Raw genomic sequence first — 10,256 nt, 5'->3', positions numbered from 1 at the left:
TGATCCACCATCTTGTTTGTTTTCTGGTGAAGTCTTTTGATGCACATAAGCTTTTAACTTTCAGTATGTCCCAATCATCTATTTTGTCTACTTTTGTTTGTGTAATAATCAAATGTTTGGTAGTCTGTGTATGCCTTGTATTAGAGCCTTCACATTTGTACCTATTTTTTCATTGATGGCCTTTATAATTCTGGGACTCACATTTAGGTCTTTTATCCATGCTGAGTTGGTTTTTGTATAGGGCGTGAGGTAAAGGTCTTGTTTCAGTCTTTTGCATATCACTTTCCAGTTCTTCCAACACCATCTGTTAAAGAGACTATCTCCTCCCTATGCAATATACTTAGGCACTTTGTCAAAAATCAAAAGCTGTATGTGAATGGGTTAATTTCTGGATTCTCGATTCTGTTTCATTGATCAATATATCTTTCACTGTACCAGTACCAGGCTGTTTTGACCACTGTAGCCGTGTAGTAAATTTTGAAATCAAGGAGTGAGAGGTTTCCAACTTTGTTCTTTTTCTTAAGCAGTGCATTGCTTATCCTGGGCTTCATGGAATTTCTTTTGGAAACCAGGTGTAAAAATCTGTAGCCATCTGTCCTACTGTATTACAAGCTGCATACCTTACTCTTGGAAGAGGATCCTGAGGAAAAAGCAAAACAAAATTACTCTCTCATTTAGAATTCCTTCCATTTGCTGGTAGCATCCTTCACCAATGGCAAACAAGGCCATCAATCCTACATGATGATATTTCCAGTGAGGATTTTGAACATTTGCATAATGTGTTCCTTGATTATTTGAAGTCCGAGCTTTCTACCAAGTTGAAACACAAGTCATTCAGTCTAAAGCAATCTCACCAGCAACCACATTGCTGTCAAAATCATCATCTTCTAGTTCATAAGCATTTGCCCATTTCTTATTCTCTTCCAGATCAACCATCATTGCTAATGTCAGAGAACTTGTCTGTGCAATAATATTGGTATGTTTTCTTAACATAGCAACTGCTGTCTCTGAGACAATCACAATCACTTCAAGGGCAAGCTGACATTGCATATTGTTGAGGGTAATGTCTCCACATAACTTCAGACTTAGTTGTAAAGAAGCTTCTAAATGAAGACACAAATACTTTGGAACAGTATCTGCAATCTCAACAAGGAATTTTAGGACAGAATCATCATTCTAGTAACATGAATCATCTATAGCCTGTAAGAATCCAGGTAGGAAGTCTGCAAAATAGTTGAAGAGAGCAACATTATGCTCATTTGCAAGTATAAATGCAGCTGTAGTTCTAGCAGATAACATCTTGATTGATAGATGTTACTAATCTTGCATACGCTGAACTAACATCCATTTGATGATGTCTAAATAATGCTGCTGTTGGTTCCCAAGAATTCCAAACAAGTTCCAGAAAATGTGAAGGGCAGCTTCCCACAGTTCCACCTTTTGAGAACTGACTGAGTCAAAAAGGAACTTCAAACCTTTAGGCTACTTGTTGTTACCATCTTCATCTATTAAATTCCTGACAAACTCTGCAGCAATATCACATTTTTACCCCTCATACTAGATTGTGCTTCTATCTGAATAAGTATTTGCACTTGATGGCAGCCTGAACATCAGAAGGAAGAGCTAGATAGCTTCATCTAATGTTGAAGACAAAAGATGTCTTAGGAGAACTGCAGCCATTTGTCTACACTCTTCAGTTGCAATTGTATTTCCAGTGGCTTGGAAGAGAAATGTGATCTTTGATGGACCTGGAATATTCTCAAAGGTTTTCTCTGCCTGTTTCTGGACCACATTGTCAGCGCTGAGCAGGTAGAACTGTTGCTGATCCACTGTAGCAGCCGCCATTGCATAGGCATAAGAGAGAAAGAGGGACTCAAAAATACACTTGTCTTAGTCTCTTTAGGGTATCTTCAAAAAAAATCTCTTTAGGGTGCCTTCAAAAAAAAAGGTCTAATCAAAACAGTGGCTTCCAAGGAGATCTGCTAGGATAGTTCATTTCAAGGCAGACCAATCAACTCAGAAGGTGATGTTGTTGTTAGGTGTTCTCAAGTCAATTCCAACCCAATGCAACTCTGAAAAACAGAACAAGATTCCAACTGCAGCTACTCTCGCTGGTGGCTGCTTCCTCCATCCTGGTATTTTTGGGGGCTCCATCTGGGTTCTTCCAAAGTGCTCAGACCCAAAACAGGAAATATGCTTTTGGGGAGTGATTTCTAGAATCTGCATAGTCTGCGTGAATCTGTTGAATTAATTGTACTTGAGTTAAAATGTGGAGCCAAAATGCTGTTGCAATATCTTTATCAACATTTCAATCAAGCACTGCAGAGTTAGGAACATGGGGGAGAAGCAATCTGGATGACATGAAAGCGATGCTGATGGCTAAGGGAAGGCAACTTGATTCTGTGTGAAGGGCTATAGCTGATCTATCTGTTGCCCAGATTTGAGTATGAGCACAGTTGAAAAAGAGTCTGTCACAGTAACAGTATAAACTGTGAACTCTGTGATTTTGACTCAGGACACAGAAGGGAACCTCATTCTTCATTACCTTCAGAATGAAGCTGATGAAATAGACTCAGAAGATAGTACTGAACCTCTGCTTCAAAGGCTTTGTTTGTCTTCTGAGGATGATCAGAGTATTGATGATTCTACTCCTTGCATATCAGTTGTTGCACTCCCATTTTCAGTAAATGAGCTTTGAGGTGACTATGACTGCAACTTCAGAAGTGGCATATGATGAGATTACTGAAGGAACTGTGACACAGATCCAAATTCTACAGAATGAGCAACTCGATGAAGTATCTCCCTTGGGTAATGAAGAAGTTACCTAAGCATGGTTTACAACTAAAGAAGATAAAGATTCTCGGACTAGCAAAGGACATAAATGGAAGCAGGGGGTGTGGTCCAGGAAAGAAATTGACATTTTGATGAGCAATATTGAATGCTATTTGAAGGGAGTTGGCGTAGATGTTCTCCAAGAATCCTTCCAACTTTTTGATTAAAGGGCAGGAACATGACTAGGATTCAAGACCTTTCAGATGACCACTTTTGTGGACCAGGCACTTGGAATAAAAGATGCTACAGAAATCATCTTTGAGATGTCAAAAGACAAAAGAAAAGATTTCTACAGGACTGTAGCATGGGGTCTGAACCGGCCATTGTTTGCAGTTTATAGAAGAGTGCTTTGTATGGATGATGACAGAAAACATGTGGGAAAATATACACCTGAAGAAATTGAAAAGTTCAAGGAGTTCCAGATAAAGCATGACAATGACTGGGCAACAATAGGGGCAGTGCTATGAAGAAGTGCATCTTCAGTCAAAGACTGCTGCTGACTGATGAAAGATACTTGCAACACAGGGAAGTGGACAGAAGAAGAAAAGAGACTTTCAGAAGTGGTTCATCAATTGACCAGCATTGAGCCAAGTGATATAGTCACACAGGGTGTGTCTTGGGCACCTGTGGCTGAACGAGTTGGTACCTGCTTAGAAAAGCAATGACGTTCTAAATGGTTCAACTACCTGAACTGGAAACAGAGTAGGGATACTGAGTGGACCAAAGATGAAAGCAATTTCATCCTCAGGATAGCAGAGCTTGATGTAAGGGGTGAGAATGACATAAACTGGGATCTACTAGCCGAGGGATGGAGCAGTGTCCGTTCACCACAATGGCTGTGAAGTAAATGGTGGACCATCAAAAGGCAGATTGCAAACTACAAGGATGTTTTGTTCCTTATCTTAATAAAAGGTCTTAAACAGTTACATGAGAACCAAAAAAACAACCCAATGTTTTTGGAGAATAAATCAGGATCTGGAGTTCCAAACAATCATTCCAACTCCAGTGTACAGCATGTTCAGATCAGAGTTGCTCACTTGGAAGAAAATACAGTTATCTTTCCAAGCCCCATAACAGTGTTGCTGATTACAGTCCAGATCACTCATGTTTCTTAACGACTCCCCTGCTGCTACTGTTGACTCAGAAAACACAACACTAAACAGTGGAACACTACAGACATTTGAGATTCTCCCATCTTTTCATTTACAGCCCACTGGCATTCCAGGTATCTACCTACTTCAAACAGGCTCAAGTCAAGGCCTGCCCTTAACTCTGAACGCTAGTCCCACAGTAACCCTGACATCTGCTGCTCCTGCTTCTCCTGAACAAATCATAGCCCATGCTTTATCTCCAGAACATTTGTTAAACACAAGTGACAATGTCACAGTGTAGTGTCACACACCAAGAGTCATCATCCAGACTGTCACCACAGAGGACATCACTTCTTCCATATCCCAAGTAGAATTGACAGTAGATAGTGACATTCAATCAGATGATTTTCCTGAGCCTCCAGATGCTCTAGTAGCAGACACTTTCCCGGATGCAATCCATCAGCCTAAGATGACTGTAGAGTCATCATTTAATTATGCTCATGTATCCAAATTCAGAGACCAAAATAGCACAGAACTGATGAATAGTGCTATGGTCAGAACAGAAGCAATCTCTGACACCGACCTTTAACAAGAGGACAAATCCCCCTCTGATTTAGCCAGTGCTGATGTTACTGAGGATTTAGAGTCTTCTGCCATAGAAGAACAAGTTGATCCAACAATTGATGGTGAGACAATACTTATCATACCTTCACCACACAGCTTTATCCAGGCATCTGATGTTATAGATTCTGTCTTGCCTTTGGATTCCAACACCATCAAGATGAGTCTTTGTGCAGTGCTGTTTTCGAAGACTCAAAGGATATAGAGGACTTGGTAAAATGTCATTAGGTAATGCATAGAAACTGTAATTTAAGCAAAGAAGCTACACTGTTAATTACAGCTCCAATGAAATAGAAGCAACCTTCCTTCCCCCTACCCTCAAAGAGGCTTAATTTACCATTCTTCTAGCTTTGAAATATCTATAGTGCTTAAATCATGCATATTGTTGTTTCTATAACTTTTTACCTCCTTTGAGTTATCACCTGACGCACAGTTTTTAATTGTGTAGTTCTGGTGTATGGGAAAGTGTCTGTGTAGACACTGTTCAGTGTTGTCAGTGGGGAATTTCATTCATTTCAGCTACTGCAAAAGGTTTAGAAGCATTAAAGTTTAACTACTCTGGTTTAAGGAGCTCTGGTAGCATAGTGGTTACAAGAAGGGCTGCCAAACTCAAAATGAGGTGTTCTGCTCCTGTAAATATTTACAGCCTCGGAAACTCTATGTAGGATCACTATGAGTTGGAACCAACTCCACAGTACTTAACAACAACAACAACAACAACTCTGGTTTAAATGGTTTTAAAGCAGTAGTAGTCATCTCTTAAGATCAAACATGGTTCTCTATCTAGTCTGAAGTAGGCCTGGTTATATTCCAGAGACCATATCAACATGATCTAGAGATTTTCACTGGCTTTTGAAAAGATTAGGTATCATTAGTTTGAGATTTGACCAGCAGAGAGACCTAAAAGGTGATTGTGTGGCAGTTACTCTGGGTTTACCCATTGCTGGAAATGGGAGTGAGTTAGGCAGAGTAAAGAGGAAAGCATTAAAAAAAGAATACGAAAAGTCACTAAAAGTTTTTTTTTAATTACTTTTAAAGGGAATAACAGGATAAGAGAAGTAGCAAACCCCACCAAAAGCTAAGCAGACTTTTCACCCCCTCAGAAACTACTTTCATCAATTTATTGTTAGCACTTTGAAGTAAAATGATACTGACTGAGAAAGGTGGTATAATTTTGCCTTCTCTTGTAACCATGACTGTTTAGTGCATATTTTACTATATAAGTTACTCAGAAAATAGTTGAGAGAGTGTGTTAAGAGTGTACCATTCATTGGTGCATTAGCTGGTTGAGTACTGTATAACTTCTCATTCTCAAGCAATTTAAAACAAAACTATAAAATTCACTTCTGAAATAAAAGAAAAAGAAAAAAACAAAACAGAACAAAGCACTACCCACTCCTGCATCATTCTCAGTTGTTAGGTTTGATCACCTTGTTTCAGCCACTGTCGCAATCCGTCTCATTGGAGTCTTCCTCTTTTTAGCTGCTCCTCTACTTTGCAAAGCAGGATGCCTTTTTTCAAAGACCGGATCTTCCTGATAACATGTCATGAGACAAAGTATCACCATTCTTGCTTCTAAACAGTATTCTGGCTGTGCTTCGTCCAACATAGATTTGCTTGTTCTTCTGGAAGTTCATGGTATTTTCAATATTCTTTGCCAACACCATAATTCAAATGCTTTCATTCTTCTATAGTCTTCCTTATTCAGTATCCAGCTTTTACATACATATGAGGCAACCGAAAAATACCATGGCTTTGGGTCAGGCACACTTTAGTCCTCAAACTGACATCTTGGATCTTGAACACTTTTAAAAGGTGTTTGCAACAGATTTACCTAATGCAATAAATACATCCTTTAATTTCCAGACCACTGCTTCCCTGAATGTTGATTGCAAATCCAAAAAAAATGAAGCCTTTAACAACTTCAATCTTTTCTCCATTTTTCATAATCATATTTGTTATTCCAGTTGTGAGGATTTTTGTTTTCTTTGCACTGAGGCACAATCCATACTGAAGGCTGTAGTCTTTAATATTCATCAGTAAGAACTTCAAGTCCTCTTAGCTTCCAGCAAGCAAGGTTGTGTAATCTGTGTATTTCAGGTTGCTGATGAATCTTCCCCCAATCCTGATGCCATGTTCTTCATATAACTCAGCTTTTCTGATTTATTTGCTCAGCATGCAGATTAAATAAGTATGGTGAAAGGATATAATCTTGTGTACAACTTTCCTTATTTTAAACAGTTCAGTATCCCTGTGTTCTATACTAATGATTGGCTCTTATACAGGTTCTTCGTGAGTACAATTAAGTATTCTAGAATACCCATTCTGTTCAATGTTATCCATCGTTTGTTATGATCCACGTAGTCAAATGCCTTTGATTAGTCAATAAAACACAAGTAAACATCGTTCTGGTATTCTCTGCTTTCAGTCAAGATTTATCTGACATCAGCAAAAATATCCATTCTTCCATGTCCTCTTCTGAATCTGGCTTGAATTTTTGGCAGCTCTTTGTCAATGTACTGCTGACACCCACTTTGAATTCTCTTCAGCAAAGTTTTACTTGCATGTGAGCTGGCAGCCAGGAGGCAGACTTGCAGAATGTGTTCTTTGGTAGTATAAATTTTTATATATGCCTGAGTGTCTTTAAAAAAAAAAAAAAAGAATTAAAATGAATAGAGAGAAATACTGTTAACTGATGGTATATGGAGGGGATTATAATCATTGTAATGAATACAAAGTGTATGAATGATTTGTTGAATGTAAAACTGATGATCTGCCCTGTTACCTTTCACTCAATTCACAATAAAACTTAAAAAAAAAAAAAAGTTTTACTTTTATGTGATAATATTATTAGATGATTTCCACATTCCATTGAATCACCTTTCTTTGGAATGAGCACAAATAATGGTTCTTTTCCAACGCTTTGCCGAGATAACTGTCTTCCAAATTTCTTGGCATAGATGAGTGAACATCTCCAGTGTTGCGTCAGTTTGTTGAAACATTTCAATTTGTATTCCATCAGTTTCTGAATCCTTGTTTTTCACCAATGCATTTAGTGTAGCGTAGAATCTTCAATACCACAAATTCTTGGACATATGCTACTTCTCGAAATAGTTGAGCATTGACCAATTCTTTTTTTGTACAGTGACTATATTTCTTGAAGTTTTTGTTGCTTCTTGCATCATTCAACACTTTGCCCATGTTGTTGTTGTCATTATTGTTGTTGTTAAGTGCTGTCAGGTAGATTCCGACCCATAGCGACCCTGTATAGGGTTTTCAAGGAGCAGCTGGTGAGCTTGAACCACTGACTTTGCAGTTCAAACGACTTTGCAGTCTGACACATTAGCCCACAGTGCTACACCATTAAGTCAGTTCTGACTAATAGTAGCCCTAAGCACAACATAACAAAGCACTGCCCAGTCCTGCACCATCCTCACAATTGGTATGCTTGAGCCCATTGCTGCTGCCACTGTGTCATCTGTTTGTGGTCTTTCTCTTTTTTGCTGACCCCCCCACTTCTCCAAGCATGATGTTCTTTTCCAGGGACCAGTTCCTCCTAACACCAGGACTAAAGTAGGAGAGATGAAGTATCACCATCTTGGCTTTTTAGGAGCATTCTGGCTGTACTTCTTCCAACACAGATTTGTTTGTTATTCTGACAGTCCATAGCACTTTTAGTATTCTTTGCCAACACCATAACTCAAATGCATCGATTCTTCTATGGTCATCTTTATTCATCATCCAACTTTCACATGCGTACAAGGTGATTCAAAATACCATGGCTTGAATCAGATGCACCTTAGTCCTCAAAATGACGTTTTTATTCTTTAAAAAAAAAAAAAAGATGTCTTTTGCAGCACATTTGTCTAACACAATACAGCATTTGATTTCTTGACTGCTGTTTCCTTGAGAGTTGGTTGTGAATCAAAATGAAGTCTTTGACAATTTCAATCCATTTTCCATTTTTCACTGTTATTTCTTGGTCCAGCTTTGAGGACTTTTGTTTTCTTTTGCCATACTCTCCTTCAACATTACAACTCAAGGTTTGAATTTCTTCTTCTATTCTTTTAGCTTGAGAAATGCCAAGCATGTTCATCCCTTTTGGGTTTTTGGCCCAAGTCTCTGCACATTTAATTACGATAGTTTATTTGTTCTTCTTGAGCTGTCCTTTGAAATTTTCTATTAAGCTCTTTCACTACATCATTTTTTCCAGTAGCTGTTTTAAGGAAACCCAAAGGGGAACTCCTAATAGATTTTCTCAAGGGACATAGAACATTTATGGTGGTTTATTATGAAGAAGTTTGAAGAAAATGGAAAACTGTGTTAGTGAGAAAAGGCCATGAAAGTTGTACCAAGGAATGTTTTTCCATTACGACAATGCACCTGCTCAATTTTTTTGGGTTAGTAAGGGCTGTCCTCAGAGAATTTCAATGGAAAATCTTACCCATTCACCTACCATCTTATATTGTCCCTTCAAACTTCTTTTTGTTCCCCAAGCTCAAAGAACATTAAAAAGGAACAAAATTCTTGTCCCTTAAGGGACAAACTATGGTGTTGAGGTGACATAAATTGACGATGGCAGAATTCTCTGGTTAAGGGTTAGAGACATAGAAACATTGCCATCACAAGTGTATAGAACTAGATGAAGAATATGTAAAAAAACGATAGCTTCACATTTTGTTATTTTTGTTTCATAAAATGTCTATGATTTTGTAGCAATACTTCTGGATTTATACTGGTATGTTCAATCCTACTCCTAGTATGAAAAGTACACAAGCTTCCCCATATCCTTTTTAGGTTTATTTTTGAATTGGATGGATTGTATGTGTGTATTTTGCATTCAAAAAATGTAATGAAACCATAGTAACTGATTGAAATACACAAGAATTTATGTGAAATGCTTCTTGGAAATCCAAATCTGACATGTACTGCAATTTGTGAAAACATGAATAATTCAGTTGCAATAAATTTACAAATAAATAACCTTCCAAATTATACTTTAAAATACTTTGTATAAAAGATCATTAAAGAAAGCAACATGGGGGTAAGGAAAAGGTAACTAACCAAATACTTTGTGAATACAAACTTTAAAGTTCGAACATGCTGATGAGTTGTTGAGAACAACAAAAACCTATTACCTTTTAGCCAATGGACCAGAAAAAGAACAACTTAGCAAGACAAAAAGCTGTTAGGCGATAGCTGCTCTACTCCTGCCCAAACCCATAGAATAAAGGTTGCCACACTCACCAACACCAGAAAACACGAAGTGGGGAGCCTAAATTCCACCCTTGAACAGCAGTAATGAGGTGTTCTACCACATAGCCTGTGTCTGGGGTGGTGTCAGAGATGGCTGAGTAGAAAATCCAAACGTGCATCTGTTCTGGGTTTAATCTTCCTCTCCCCTATGGATTCATTGGAGAGCATGTGAAGAGATTGGACTTCCACCTTCACCTAGCAGTAACGATGAGCCCCTTTTCCACTCTACCTCGGGTACCAGTGGAGGTTGGATGGGAAATCTTTACTTATACACACACTTAACACTAACGAGGTGGCATTAACACTACTCTCCTTTCCTCTTTGCCTTCTGCTGTCCCTCATGAGAGCCCTGTCAGAATTGTTGTTGAGTTGGTTCCGACTCATAGTGGCTGTCAGAATAAGCCAGCTGAAATAGAAAGTCTAAATGAGATTCAGAGTCTCATAATACCTGTGATG

The 10,256-nt window shown here is 38.4% G+C and overlaps 2 pseudogenes; one reads left to right on the top strand and one right to left on the bottom strand.

Moving 5' to 3' along the window:
• Window positions 1-519: 519 nt before the first annotated feature.
• On the bottom strand, window positions 520-1,845 carry LOC102819453 (annotated as a pseudogene).
• A 601-nt stretch (window positions 1,846-2,446) lies between these two features.
• LOC102840774 lies at window positions 2,447-4,772 on the top strand (annotated as a pseudogene).
• The last annotated feature ends 5,484 nt before the right edge of the window (window positions 4,773-10,256 follow it).

This window comes from Chrysochloris asiatica, unplaced genomic scaffold (genome assembly GCF_000296735.1).
Source record: "Chrysochloris asiatica unplaced genomic scaffold, ChrAsi1.0 scaffold00209, whole genome shotgun sequence".
Classification (NCBI taxonomy): Eukaryota; Metazoa; Chordata; class Mammalia; order Afrosoricida; family Chrysochloridae; genus Chrysochloris; species Chrysochloris asiatica.
This window is presented reverse-complemented; position numbering and strand designations above follow the sequence as displayed.